The 15,329-nt window shown below is 44.3% G+C and overlaps 1 protein-coding gene and 1 pseudogene across 1 annotated transcript in view; one reads left to right on the top strand and one right to left on the bottom strand.

Moving 5' to 3' along the window:
• The first annotated feature begins 7,380 nt into the window (after positions 1–7,380).
• Positions 7,381–15,329, top strand: part of Abcc5 (ATP binding cassette subfamily C member 5) — a 153,848-nt gene continuing 145,899 nt past the window's right edge. Inside the window, exon 1 of the mRNA XM_029544488.1 lies at positions 7,381–7,462. The gene's annotated coding sequence lies outside the window, so the exon portion shown is untranslated. The remainder of the gene's footprint in view (positions 7,463–15,329) is intronic.
• Positions 9,786–10,750, bottom strand: LOC110329997 (annotated as a pseudogene).

Here is a 15,329-nt window from a genome sequence, read left to right as displayed (position 1 = left end):
AGCCCAAGGGCCTGGAGAGATGACTCACTCAGTGGTTAAGAGCACTGACTGCTCTTCCAAGGTCCTGAGTTCAATTCCCAGCAACCACATGGTGGTTCGCAACCATTTGTAAATGGGATCTGATGCCCTCTTCTGGTGCATCTGACAGCTACAGTGTACTCATATAAATAAAATAAATCTTAAAAAAAAAAATAAAGAAAGAAAAAGAAAAGAAAAGAAAATGAATTAAAAAAAAAAAAAGAGCAGCCCGGGTGGGAGGTGGTTAGTCATAAGTTGGGGTTGATAAGGAAGCAGACACTAATATCTTCGAGGGTAGATACCTGCCCAGCTCTAGTGCTTTAAAGGCTTATTATACATATAAAGGTTGTGCGTCTTTTATCTGGGAACAGAGTGATCAAAGGTAGAGTAGAAACCCGCTTTGAGATTAAATATTTACTACAACAACATGCTCTTAGCCACTGAGACACAACTCTTAGGCAATTTTACAAGAAGCATACATGTGATTTTGTTTTGTTTTGTTTTGTGTGGTGCTTCTCAGATACATTTATTAGTGCCACATTATAAATGGTACTTAGATAAGTGTACAGTGACATTCCATGTTCCCATCTAACACAGCTTGCTTGAGTTTAGCCGACATAGTCATCTTGAGTAGACTCGGGAAGCAGTTAGCGGAGGCCCTAGGCAGGTACAGGAAGCAGTTCGTGATGCCCATGGGCAGGTACGGGGAGGACTGGAACCTTTCAAAGGTCATAACCCCACTCCTACCAATTTCCTGGTAAACACCTGGGTATTGTAGGGTTTCACGGGGACCCAGACTTTTTAAATAAAGCTTTGAAGTATTTCAGCAGGACCAAGGCCACAGGCAACACCAGACTCTGCACCGGAGTGGGAAAACCAAATTTTAACTCTAAGGAATGTTAGGAATCTTCGCGCGGAGCTTGACCGGAAGTCCAACCCCAGCAGAGGGCCTATTTGTTTTTGATAACAGCTGAATCTGGGAGGAGGGTCAGTTTTCTTTAAGGGTGTAAGTCCTAGTAGGTCGGCCACTTTCCAGGGCTGGCCCCACACCCAACCATTTGAATAATGTAACTTGAACTAAAAAAGTTAAGAGCACAAAGTTGGGTAGGGAGGAAGGCAAGGGCGGACGCAAGAAAAGTTGTAGAGTATAGATATGATCAAATACACTGTATAAAAACTTCAGGGAAGTATTAAAATATTTTTAAATCTCTTCTCTCCGTTTTTTACATTACTCTGAGGGTGTACCTCACTCAGGATTGAAAGGCTTGATTGTGTGGTAGAAACTCACGGGTCAGAGAAAAGTGTTTAAACTCTAGGTCACGAGGTATCCTGAGCCTAGGTAGACACAGGTAATTACTTTAGGAATCTGAGTGAAGTGTTAAAACTGAAGGTCCCATACCATTCTGGCACTAAATAAGCACAGACTGGGAAGACTGTTGTCCATCCACAGGCGAGAAGTTTCCTGCCTCTGACTGCCAACGGAAAATGAGCCATGCTCCAGGGTAAAGGCTCTGCAGGGCCCGGGCGCTGATCCACAGCAGCCGCTGCTTTTGGGTTTCTTTCTGGATGCAGTGTTATGGATCTGCCTCATAATGTTGCTGCTGATCCACACTGCGAGGGAAGTAGGTTTTTAATTACAGCAACACGAAAAGTAGCGATCAGATCACCAAGCACAGTGCCTTCTCTACTTCCTGACCAGACACCCCATTTTTGCCCCTGGGGTCCTAGGCCTATTTTACCCTCTTTTATTTGTCCCCACCGAAGTCACAGTAGGTGACACCCCAGGCAGATCTTAAATAAGACCTCGGAGGTCCAGGAATGCAGTCTGCTGTGTGTGTGTGTCTGTATGTGTGTCTGTCTAGTGTGTATGTGTATGTGAGCTGTCTGCCTAGTGTGTATGTGTGTGTGTGTGTGTGTGTGTGTGTGTGAGCTGTCTGCCTAGTGTGTANTGTGAGCTGTCTGCCTAGTGTGTATGTGTGTGTGTGTGTGTGTGTGTGTGTGAGCTGTCTGCCTAGTGTGTGTGTGTGTGTGTGTGTGTGTGTGTGTGTGTGTGTATGTGTGTGTGTGTGTGTTGGGGGGAGCAGGGTTGCGATTTCCGCCTTGTTAAGCTTCCCTGGGAGGTTTGTGGCCTCCATTTCTACAGGGTTTTTCTTTGTCCCAGAAAGAGTTACACTTTGGGTAGAAATTTGGTCTGAAAAGCACTCACGTCTCATCTAAGTGCTCAAGTTTAAAGTTATAAATAAATTGAAAAGGGGAGAGTGGGATCTGCCCTGGATCCATTCCCAGAACTGATGTCAGGGGCTAAACCTCCACATTCTGAGAAAGAACTTCCTAAACAGGCCTGTAATGCAAGCAGATAATCTCAGGTACTTGGAAGGCAAAGACAGGAAGATGGCAGCTCACATCCTGTCTGGGTTGAAGAAGCCAGAGCTCAGTGCTGGAGTATTTACTTACTTGCTCATGAAAGGACAACATGAGCCCCATTTGTCTCCATTTAAGGACCAGGCCCGATTTAGAAAAAATGGCCGTAAGGCACCAGCTCCAGGAACAAGCCATAAGTCCCAGAAACTAGGCCATAAGACACCAGTTCCAGAGATAGACCATAAAATCCAGAACAAGATCATCATGCCCCCTCCCAAATAACATCCTGGGGATAATCACAAAATGCGGAAATATCTTATCTCAGAATGGGCCATCTGTGCTGGGCAGCCTTCTCTCATCCCATGGTTAAACATTCATGATGTAGGAATGCAGACCACTGACTACCTGTGACCCCCTAGCACTCACCAGTGAAGTTTTAGATTACCTAATCCTTCTAGAGAGTTCCCCTGGTTCCCTATAAGAAGGCCTGCGTGCCTTTGTCTGGGGGTCCCCATTTCAAAAAATGGTTGACTCCCACATGCTGGTAGTTTCTGCAGAATAAACACACTTTCTTTTTGCATTCTGAGTCTGGAGTCTTCTTTCATCGATTTTGGACCCTTACACTCAAGGTCCCAGACTTAATTCCTCATACTGAAAAAAAAAAAAAAAATCCCATCAGCGTTTTTAGTGTTAAAAGACTCCGCACACCCTTACACGGTCACTGGGATTTACTAACTTATCGAGCAGTTCTAGATAGATCCTGCACTGTCTTTCTCATTAGCCTCACTATCCTTCTGGGGCATTGTAGAAAGGACAGCAAATGTTTCCTGAAAAAGAAATGGCAGCAATTTCCCCCCCCCCCCGCCCCCATGGCTTCCTACCCTGCAGGAAAATTAATTTCTACAAAACCCACCTTGAACCAAAGTGATTTTGTACATATAGGACAGATGTGGTAAGTTATTTCTCCACCAGTGAAATGAGCCAACTCAAGCCAGATTAAAATATATAACCAAAGCAGGTTTATTGTCACGAGGAGGGAGAAAAGGAGAGGGAGAAGAGAAAGGGAGAAAGAGCTCCCACAGACAGAGAGAAGGAAAAGAGGGTGAGGGGGAGGAGGAAGAGGAGGAAGAAGAAGACAAAAATGTCTGGATTATATAGTCTATAGGGAGGAGCCTCTAGGGGAAGGGCAGTTCAGCCCCTAGGCTGGAAAGTTCAGGGTTGGAGACAGGATCTGCCACGTAGGGCCTAAGGTAATGCTGGGAGGACCTGCAGGCCAGGTCTGCTTTGGTGTGTAAAATATGCACCTCAAGTCTTTGTCCTGGGGTCTGAAACCAAACACAGGTGATAGCATGAGTGTGTAACCAACGCAAAGTAAGGACTGTGAAAGAGCGCCTTCTACTTACTGCTTGAACAGGGTCATTGCCCTGATGCCAGCTCTCTGTGGTCTCCTTCTCTGGTCCATTCTTTAAATACCCATCTCTTCCACAATGCTTAAGGTTTGTTAGCAACTAGGGTGTTGTGTCCGTTTAAGAAGCATTCTCGAACCCCAAGAGACAACCAAGGAGCCGGTTCTGATGCCATCACACTAGTGTCTTTAATCAAGCTGGAGCTTGGGATCGCCATTACTGAAGAAGCAGAATGGGAGGGCGAAGTCCCGGCCCCAGTTTCAAGCAAGCTTTTTTTAGAGGCAAGCAAACAAGGAAGCTTGGCACACATCTGATTTGGGGGGGGGGGGGCTATTATGGAATTTGCTGCCCTTTAAAAAGATTGGCTGGTGCTGGGAGGCAAACCATATTAACTTTTGCTCTCTTCCTGACTGGTGGTTGTTAGGGAGTGACTTGGACACTAGTGCTAGCTGTAGGCTTGTTGGTTAACTCGAGTTCAATCTTAGGTCAGGTTCTCTAAGATGGAGCCTGAACCCAAGATGGAGTTAGTCTGATCTCTCAGGGTAACAGATAATCCCTCATGGAAGTCATATATCTGTTCTTTTATTGCAGATGGATTCTCTGCTCTCTGTGATTTAGTAACACTCGAAGGCATGTGGGTATTTTTATTTATTTATCCTTGTGTTTATTTATTTAGTTACTGAGATGGAGTTTTGCTATGTAGCCCAATCTTGCTATCAATTTTATATTCTACTGCCTCAGCTGCTTTGTGAACTGGTGCCAGTTTTTATCAACTGTGACTGTCATTGAGAATAGATGCAAGATCAAGAGAAAGAGAGACTGCCTTGGCCTTGTTAGGCATGGAATGAAATGGTTCCTGTCTGTGGAACAGGGCCAACTGGGCGAGGTCCTCCACGAGTGTTGATGGCTGCTGTTGGTGTAAGGTTTGTTTGTATAATAATGTACATATTTTTATGTTCCTCCTTCAAGGAATGACCTCCCCGTTAACATTAATGACTCTGTGACTCAGAGATGGCATGAGTCTGGGAGGCCAATGTGTGGCTAATGTCTCAGCAAAATGGTAAATGTGGGGACCTTCAGGACAGCCCTTAAGGCAGTGGAAAAGAACCCTAAAAACATGAGCTTGAAAAGATAAAATTCCTTAGCTATGCAAAATATGAGAACGCACCTAAAGGAACAGAGGCGACTATACTATGAGCCAGTTTGTCAGAAAGTTACAAATGCAGACAGATTCCTGAGTTCAAGGTCAGCTTGGAAGAGAGCAAATTTAGGTTCAGGAGTGGTTAGAATGGTAATTCTAGTGTGAGGTCCCACCCAGCTATCTTACAGTCCCTGCCGGTGCTTGCTGTTTCTTCCAAAGAGTCAAGAGGCTAAGGTCATGGAATGCTGACTCTTGGAATGGACATCGTGGAATAAATAACTCAACTGATATGCAAATAAAAAATCTGGGCTGTGTCCTGCTTGAGGTGGGTTAGCAAGGAGAGATAGCAGTTCTTTTTTAGTTTTTTTTTTTTTTTTTTCTATCGAGAGCTGAGCTAGCTGGAGATGGCTGCAGAGATCTTTAAAAAATTTTTTCTAACAAGATTTCTGCCTTTGGTCAGAAAATCCATGGAGAGTGACATAGGTTTATTGAATTTTTTTATAGCTCTTTTAGATTTTTTTTTTTTTAATAGGATTTCTGACCGTGGTCAAAAATCTCAAGAATGACTTAGAGAGCTGACACAGCTCTTTTAGAATGTTTTCTAACAGTTATCCAGAGAAGGTTGTCTGGTTTTCTGATTTTGATCAGAAAACCCAAAAATTACTTTTAGAAATTTTCTAACAGGATTTCCGACTTGGTTAAAAAAAAAAAAAATCCAAGATTTTTTTTTTTTTTTTTTTTTTTAATAGTAGCTTTGCTGAGCTATCCAGAGAGCTTTTAGAATTTTTACTAGCAAAGAGCGCTATATCACCAGAGAGCACTGTCTCTGGAAGGGTCTGTGATTTGCAAAGAATGATACTCCAGACTCAAGTAGTATGTAACAGCAAAGAGCTTTTTCTTCTGCATGCAGGGGTCTACCATACATTGGGATGGAAGACAAGAGGTGTGGACTTTGCAGGATCAATTTAAAGTCCCCTAGGGCAGGGGTGGGTGAGTTTTACCTCTCTTTCCCTTAATTGGTTGTCACTAAGTACTGGCTGGTTTTGTGCCAACTTGACACAAGCTGGAGTTATCACAGAGAAAGGAGCCTCCCTTGTGGGAATGCTTCCATGAGATCCAGCTGTAAGGTATTTTCTCAATTAGAGATCAAGGGTGGGAGGGCCCATTGTGCACTGGTAATCTTGGGTTCTATAAGAAAGCAAGCTGAGCAAGCCAGGGGAAGCAAGCCAGTCAGTAACGTCCCTCCATGGCCTCTGCATCGGCTCCTGCTTCCTGACCTGCTTGAGTTCCAGTTCTGATTTCCTTTGGTGATGAACAGCAGTGTGGAAGTGTAAGCTGAATAAACCCTTTCTTCCCCAGCTTGCTTCTTGGTCATGATGTTTTGTGCAGGAATAGAAACTCCGACTAAGATACTCTATCTCCAGCAATATGGATGCCTTTGTGATTGGTTAAGGCTCTGGGGGCATTTTGGGGACATTTGCTCATTAATTATATTTGGCACAAGCCAGGTGGTGGGGCAGCTTCTACAGCTCCTGATTGGCTGCCTGTGAGGGGTGGTGTGATGGTTTTTATATGCTTGGCCTGGAGAGTGGCTCTGTTGGAGTAGGTGTGTCACCATGGGCGTGGGCTTTAAAACCCTTATCCTAGCTGTCTGGAAGCCAGTAGCACCCTTCCGGTGAAGATGTAGAACTCTCAGTTCCTCCTGCTCCACGCCTGCCTGGACGTTGCCATGCTTCCATGAACAGGGAACACTGAACCTTTGACCCTGTGAGCCAGCCCCAATTAACTGTTGTCCCCCCATAAGAGTTGCCTTGGTCATGGTGTCTGTTCACAGAAGTAAAAGCCTAACTAAGACAAGTGATTTTTTTTCCTTCCTGGAATTGACTTGTTTTGTACTTTTTCAGTTCTAGAAAACAGAAACTTAGGCCTAGACTCCCAAACTGTCAGTACAGCCTGTCATGAGGTCAGTCTGGCTCTGGCTGACTCTGTCCTCTCATTATCCCCACTATTTGTAACTGAGTCAAAGAACTGATTCATCAGTTCTTTTCCCCAAGATCAGAATCATTAGCCAAGGGATCAATTGGGACCTAAGAATCATGAATTATTGCCAGAAATAGAGGCCTTTTGATTTAGCATCTCAGCCTGTAAAGTGGGGAAATAGACATATTTTTCTTCTTCTGTTATACCTGCTTCCTGCTGATGATAGGATGTTGTCTTTTGGGAGCCCAAGAAGGCTGAAATGGTCGTCAAAGGCTGCACAATGGGCATTTGTTAGAAGCATTTGGTTAGGTGATCCAGCTGAAAGATGGAGAACCATCACATCAATGAACAACAAGTCAGAAGTTAGCAATTTGCTGTCCTTGGGTGGTTCCTGGATGTTAGCCAGGTGAAAATCTGCTGGGACAAATATAAACTAGGGACAAAAGTTAAAATGTGTCTTAGTAATTGGGAAAGGTAAGAGAACCCCAAGAGCAAGGGAAAAATCACATTTTCAACACCAGGTAATCATTCTCCTCAGAAGTCCGTTTGGTCTGTGGTAAGTAGATCCAAATCTTATGGCCTCTTGATTTCCTGACGCTTATGTGATTTTTAATTACAAGAGGATATACAATAGTATTTATCAATGCATTGACATTTGAATTTTAGAAAAAGCAGTTAGTGGGTACAATGGAATAGACTCATGTCTTTGAGACCTAGTAAAAGCTATAGTTTTGAGTTAAAAGACATAGAACATTTTTCTTTTAGTCCAGAATGCTAGATACACAGATTGAACAGAGATTATTTTTTTAAGCATGGTGAAAACAGTTTACCTTTAGAACACAACCAAATAGTATTTAAAACCTTGAGCTTGTGACTGAATTGTAAGCAGCCAATGCTTCATTTGTTAATTAGAATTCCATTGATCAAATGGTTAAAAATTTGAACTTTTGAAATCTTAGTATATATAGTAATATCACAGTGAAGGAAAGAACTCTGAAACATTTTTCATTTTTCAGATACCTTAAATCAGACTATTTCATTCTTCTGTACAGCTCTGGCTGTCCTGGAACTCACTTTGTAGACCAGGCCAGCCTCGAACTCAGAAATCTGCTTGCCTCTGCCTCCCAAGTGCTGGGATTAAAGGGGTGCACCACCACGCCTGGCTTTTTTTTTTTTTCCCCTCTCCTTTTCTTTTTATGAGAATGGGTTCTATTGATTGAGAAACTGCTTGGGAATCTGGGCCATGGTGCAAGGGGATGTAATAATAATAGCTAACTCTTTTGCAAAGTATGAGGGGCCTCTTTCATGATAATGGATTCTGTTGACTGAGAAGCAATGCTCATTATTCTGAGGAATTTTCGAGGGCTAACTTTACAGAATAGCAAAGGTTACCAGGCATTAACACATTCATTCATGCCTTCCAGGTGGAAAATAGGTGTGTCAATTTCTTTCATTGAAGAAAAAAGTGTTTAAACATTCTGGTTTCTTTTTTTCGTTTTTTTTTTTTTTTTTTCCCCCCCGAGACAGGGTTTCTCTGTGTAGTCCTGGCTGTCCTGGAACTCACTTTGTAGGCCAGCTGGCCTCGAACTCAGAAATTCGCCTGCCTCTGCCTCCCGAGTGTTGGGGTTAAAGGCGTGCGCCACCACACCCGGCTTTAAACATTCTGGTTTCTATAGTGCTTATCTGTAAACATGTAAACCTCCTGTCCCTCTGTCCTCCTCCTCTTCCTCCTCCTCCTCCTTATTTCTGTGCATTTTGCCTTTCTTTTTTTAATTGAAAAAATTTATACAATCTATTTCCATCATATTTTCCTGTTGTGGATGGCCCCGGTGCTGCCTGTATTTTGATGTTAATTCAGCTTTCCCAGGAGGGGTTATCTGGAAGGAGGAATGAATGAAATGAATGACTTTTTTTTTTTTTTTTTCCCAACAAAGCCTTCCTTTATTAAATAGAGATCGTGTTACATTCCATTTGAAGGAAATAGGGGCGTGGTGAGGGATATGTCCAGGTTGGATTCCCCCAAGCCCAGTTCCCAGTGGGCTATGATGGATAAGGCAGGGTCCATGTCCTGCTTGGCCCGGCCTCTCCATCCCGTCCCACATACAAGGCCCCTGAAGTCTGAATGGCTGCCCAGGGTTACGTCCTGAGGCTCCCCTGGTGGCACACTTTGGGAAGAAAGGGCCCAGACTTCCTGGCAACTTCTGGAAACAGGGCCTCCTCGAGATGGTGTTGAAGTGGAGAGGACGGGGAGAGGGAGGCCTCTATGCAGAAGAATGGAGGAGGGATCTTGGACTCACCTTCAGAGCACTTGGGGGGGGGGGCAGTTATCCCTCCACCTTGTTCAGACTGAAGACATTTGCCCTACCACTGGGGCAGTAGAATGAGGCCACTTGGAAACTGAACGAGAAATGGCCACAAGGGGGTGCTGGTGTCCCAGGGCTTAGAGGCTGTGGGTAGAGCATGCCCTGGAAATCCAGCCACCCTAGAACAGTCCCTTTCTGAAGAAGTGGTAGCAAGAGAGCATTGGTAAGCAGCAGGGGATTGTGGGGGGGTGGGGGTGGGGGTACTGGCTACTCAAGGGTCCTCTCCCCAGGGCTGAGCTCCTTGCTCCGAGCACCTTGGTCTTTGGTGCCTTCTTGAGATTCTCTTGTTGGCAACAGAGCTCAGTGGACAAGAGGGTCATCTCATGAAGTTCAGGCCAGGCTGTCCTTTTGTCTGTCTCAGGACCGATGGGTGGTACTGGCTCAGAACTGTCTCTACAGCCTGGTTGTTTATCTGTCCTTTCAGCTTCTGGCTCAGAGCTGGCTCCAGGATTTCTTGTCTGTCTGTCCCAAGGCAGCTGTTTGCTCTAGCTCAGAGCTTACTTCAGTCAGGCCTGGGGCCATGCCTTAGGCCTCCTGGGGGAAGAAGCCAAGCTTGGCTAGTGACATGCCCTTCCGCAGCCTCATGATCTCCCAGAACATTGGCTCAGCATCCTGCCGAGCCAGACCTTGCTGGATGTAGCGAATATAGGTGAAGAAGTTGCATACTGCAGTGATCCTGGCCCGGGAGGACGGTGAGATGTAATAGTGGCTGTCAGAGTCCCCCAGGCGGATTCGATGGTGGCAGGTACGCGCCAGGCCACTCAGGGCACATGTGTTGGTGTTGTTACACTCAACAGTGGGCACCTTCACAGTGGGCAGTGTCTGTGAAGCCACGGGTTCAATGGTGAGTGTGTTGTCCTCCACAGCAGTCTGAACCAGAGCCGAGAGCTCCTGCACTGTGAAGTCAAGGCAAGGGCCCACGTCCTCCCGGTACACCCTTTCTAGGAAGGGGCAGTTCTTATCCAGGGTAGGTGAAGCCCTCCAAGCCTGGAACTCTGCAAACAGTGTCATATCCACCTTGCCCCAAGCCTCCTTCAACTGCTTTTCTGATGTCGCCTGCTTCACGTTGGCTTCCCGAACCATCTTGTGAGCTTCCTCAAACAGGCTGGCTGTCAGCTCCTTGAGCTCCTGCTCCAGCTGTGCACGCACTTTGCAAAGCCGTTCACACTCTTCATCCTTTAGCTTCAGCTCCTTCTGGGCTTTGTATAGCTCCTCCTTTAGGAACTCGGAGCCCTTCTCTCGGATCTCCATGGAGGAGCTGCTCAGGTATGACACATCCAGTGGAGCAGCTGCAGGGTGTTCCTCTCCCCGGGCTTCCTCCCAGGAAGTGGAGGTTTCTACCAGGCCTCCTGAGGACTCCCTGTTACCTTTGCTGGGAACCAGGTTTTTCCAGGGGACTGGGATAGCGGAGAGGCCCACAGGGAGGCCCTCGTCTTGTTGGGGTGGGCCGCTCCACATCCCGGCGTCTCTGCCGCAGCCGCTCCACCGCCAGTCTGTCATGAATGACTTCATGTGAACCTTGCCCCGAATAAATAAAGGGACCAATCATGGGGTGAGTAAGCAGGACTTCCCAGTTGGAAGAGAGGAAGCAGGAGAGAGTTAGGGATATTTTTGGATAGGAATAGGGACAGGACAGATGTAGCTACTATCGTCTTCCAGATTAGATGGTGAATCTGCCAGGATTCACCACCAGAGGATTTCGATTTAATAAGGCTTACAAGATTAGGATTCTAGTTGTTAAGCCCAGAGACTGAGTTACCATTGTTTCTGAACTAAGTTTGTGTGGTGTTTTCCTTCATGCAGTGGTTTGACTGGTTTCCAAAGAGAAAGGTATGGTAGCAAAGCATGGGTTTGCCAGATGTGCACGATAAAGGCTGTAGGGGATTTGAAGCATGGGGCTGGTGTAGCTGGGTGGAGAGATTTTGGAGCTCTGAGTCAAAGAGTCTCCACAAGAAAAGAACAGCTGGAGCAGAGAGTAGCCTGGGTGTAGCGTGGGAAATCGGTGCCTCTTTTTAATATTTCTGGCAGCATTTTCCCTCTTCCAATTCCTACCAGATTCTCCCTACCTCTCTACCCACCCAACTTTATGTTCTTTTTCTCTCTTTCTCTCTGTCAAACAAACAAACAAACAAACAAACAGACAGACACAGATAACCCCAGCCCCAAACCACATACATAAAAGTAAATAAAAGCAAATAAGCAAAAAAGAAATAAGACCAAAAAAAAAAAAAGTCTACAACAATACCAGTGAGATACTGATCTGTGGATATAGCAGTATGCCAACAGGAGAAGATAACAGCATTAGGTTTTCCCACAAGCCCAGGACTTATATAGTCTCATGCTCTTGGCTGTTTTAGTAGTGTCAGGAATGGGTTCTGTCACATGGGGTGGCCGTAATCCAATCAGAAAGTGACTGGTTACTCCCATGACATTTGTGTCACTATTACTTTTTTTTTTTTAAAGATTGATTTATTTATTTTATGTATATGAATACACTGTAGCTGTACAGATGGTTGTGAGCCTTCATGTGGTTGTTGTGAATTGGATTTCAGGACCTCTGCTCGCTCCGGACAACCCAGCTCACTCTGGTCTTGTGCCACTATTATACCAATATATCTTATAGGCAATCACTGTTGTAAGTCACAGGGATTGTGACTGGGAGATATTAATGATTGCCTTTCTCCTTCAGTAGCATGTATTGTATCTTCTAGGACCATCAGTACTAGAAGCAATGGCCTGCTGGTTTTTCCTTTCCATATTCCCTCCTTATTCTTCACTTCCATCTCCCTCTGTATTTATTCATCCTATTCTAGTTTCCTCTTTGTCTCTCCATAACAACATATTCTATTTTCCTTTCCTTGGGAGATCCTTCTCCCTCCTCTTAGTTCCTTAATAGGCACCTGATCTTTGTGATTATTTAAATTGTAACACACATATCAAAGATTTGTAATCTAATATAAACATATAAGAGAAAACATACAAATTTATCTTTTTGCCTCACAGAATTTTTTTTCTAGTTCTACCTATTTATCTGCAAATGTTATTATTTCATTTTTTTTCTTTTTTCTTTTTTTTTTCTTTTTTTTTTTTTTTTTTTTTTCTAGACATGGCTGTCCTGGAACTCAATGGCTGTCCTGGAACTTACTCTGTGAACCAGGCTGGCCTCAAACTCAGAAATCCGCCTGCCTCTGCCTCCCAAGTGCTGGGATTAAAGGCATGCGCCACCATGTCTGGCCGTTTTATTTTTTTGCTTGTTTTATTTTTCAGTAGACATACCTCTATTAGATTTATAATTGGTTTATTTATTATTAGTCTTAATAATAAATGTGTCTGCACTATCAAGTTTCAGAAAGTGCTAATGTGTTCAAGGCTGTCCCCACTTTCTCTTCTATCAAATAACGTGTGTTGGGTCTGATGGTGAGGTCTTTTTTTTTTTTTTTTTTTAAAGATTTATTTATTTATTATATGTAAGTACACTGTAGCTGTCTTCAGACACTCCAGAAGAGGGCGTCAGATCTTGTTACGGATGGTTATGAGCCACCATGTGGTTGCTGGGATTTGAACTCTGGACCTTTGGAGGTGCTCTTACCCACTGAGCCATCTCACCAGCCCTGATGGTGAGGTCTTAATCCATGTGGAGTTGAATTTATAGCAGGGTGACAAACATGGATCTATTCGAATTCTTCTGCATGTAGCCATCTAATTTGACCAATACCATTTTTTGAAGATTCTGTCTTTCTCCAGTGTGTAGTTTGGCTTCTTTGTAAAACGCCAGATATTCACAGGTATGTATACTTTATGGCTGAGTCTTCAGTTATATTCCATTGATTAATGTGTCTGTTTTCATGCTAATACCATGCTGTTTTCATTACTATACCTCAGTAGTACAACTTGAAATCTGAGATGGTGATTTCCAGCAGCTATTTCATTATTTAGGATTGTTTTAGCTGAAAGTTGTTTCAATTTCTGTGAAGAATTGTGCTGTAATTTTGAGGCAGATTGCATTGAATTTGTAGATTGCTTGTGATAGGATGGCCATTTTCAAAAATTAATTTATTTATATTTTCTTATTAACTCTACATCTCAATCACTGTCACCTCCTCCCACAATCCTTACCTGTCCCTCCCCTTCTCTGAGAGGATAGGGGTCCCCCTGGGTATCTAATATGCATTTAAGTCTCTGCAAGGCTAGGTGCTTCCTGTCCTACTGAGGCCAGACAAGGCAGCCCAGCTAGTAGAACATATCCTACAGACAGGCAGCAGCTTTTGGGATACCTCCCCCCCCCTCCAGTTATTCAGGACCCACATGATGACCAAGCTGCACACCTGCTACATATGTGCAGGGAGGCCTAGGTCCAGCCTATATATTCTCTTTGTTTGGTAGTTCAGTCTCTGAGAACCCCAAGGATCCAGGTTAGTTGATTGTGTTGGTCTTTGGTTGGGTTCTTATCCCCTCAGGGGCCACAATCCTTCCTCCTCTTGTTCCATAGAGTCCCCAAGTTCCATCCATTGTTTGGGTATGGGTGTCTGTATCTGAGTCAACTGCTGGGTGAAGCCTCTCAGAGGTCAACATGCTCCTATCTGCAAGCATAACAGAGTATCATTAATAATATTGGGGATTGGTGCTTGTCTATGGGATGGGTCTCAAATTGGGCCGGTTATTGGTTGGTTGTGCCTTCAGTCTCTGCTCCATGCCCAATCCCTGCATTTCTTTTTCCTTTCCGAGATAGGGTTTCTCTGTATAGCTCTGGCTGTCCTGGAACTCACTCTGTAGACCAGAATGGCCTCAAACTCAGAAATCTGTCTGCCTCTGCCTCAACAGTGCTGGGATTAAAGGCGTGCGTTACCACACCTGGCTTTGCATTTCTTGTAGACAGAATAAGTTTTGGGTCAAATAAACATTTTTGTGGGTGGGTTGGTGTCTCTATCACAGGATAGGCTCCATATCCCCAGTGCTGTCAATCACAGCTAAGGATATCCTCATTGATTCTTGGGTGCCTTCCCTATCCCAGGTCTTTGTCTCTTCCTGGAGATGCCCCCCTACTTAACCACTCCCCATCAGTTATAGATTTTCATTCATTCTCATGACCATGTGGCCATCCCCCTCCCCTCCCCACACCTGACCCCTACAATCCCACTCCCCTCCCCATCTCCTCTCTCACTACGTTCCCTCTCTCCATATGCCTTCCAAGTGAGACTTAAGCATCCTTGCTTGTGCCTTCCTTCCTGTCCAGCTTTCTTGGGTCTGTGGAGTGCAGCATGAGCATCCTGTATTTTATGCCTAATATTAATTTATAAGGGAATACATACCATGCCTGTCCTTTTGCGACTGGGTTACCTCACTTAGGATGATATTCTCAAGATCTAGGATGGCAATTTACACAATATTAATCCTACCAAACATGGGAGATCTTTCCATCATCTGATATCTTCTTTGGTTTCTTTAATCTCTTAAAGTTTTATTATCAAGTCTTTCACTGCCTTGGTTAGAGTTATCTCAAAATATTTTATAATTTTAAGTCCATTATAAAAGGTATTAAAGGTATTCTTTTTCTTCTTCTTCTTCTTCTTCTTCTTCTTCTTCTTCTTCTTCTTCTTCTTCTTCTTCTTCTCTTCTTCTCTTCCTCCTCTTCCTCCTTTTTCTCCTCTTCCTCCTCCTCCTCCTTCTTTTGTTTTTTGGTTTTTTTGTTTGTTTGTTTTTTGTTTTTTCTGAGACAGGGTTTCTCTGTGTAACCCTGGCTGTCCTGGAAGTCACTCTGTAGACCAGGCTGGTCTCAAACTCAAAAATCCACCTGCCTGTGCCTCCCAACTGCTGGGATCAAAGGTGTATGCCATCACTGCCTGTTTTTTCCTGACTTCTTTATCAGTCTATTCTTTGTATATAGTAAGATTAATGATTTTGTGAGTTAATTATGTATCTCACTACATTCCTGAAAGTGTTTGTTGTACAGGCCCCAAACAACTGTCAAACAGCCTCTGCGTGGGTGCAAGGATTAAAAGTAGGAAAGGGGGCTGGTGAGATGGCTCAGCGGGTAAGAGCACCCAACTGCTCTTCCAAAGG

This window comes from Mus pahari, chromosome 12, assembly GCF_900095145.1.
Source record: "Mus pahari chromosome 12, PAHARI_EIJ_v1.1, whole genome shotgun sequence".
Lineage (NCBI taxonomy): Eukaryota > Metazoa > Chordata > Mammalia > Rodentia > Muridae > Mus > Mus pahari.
This window is presented reverse-complemented; position numbering and strand designations above follow the sequence as displayed.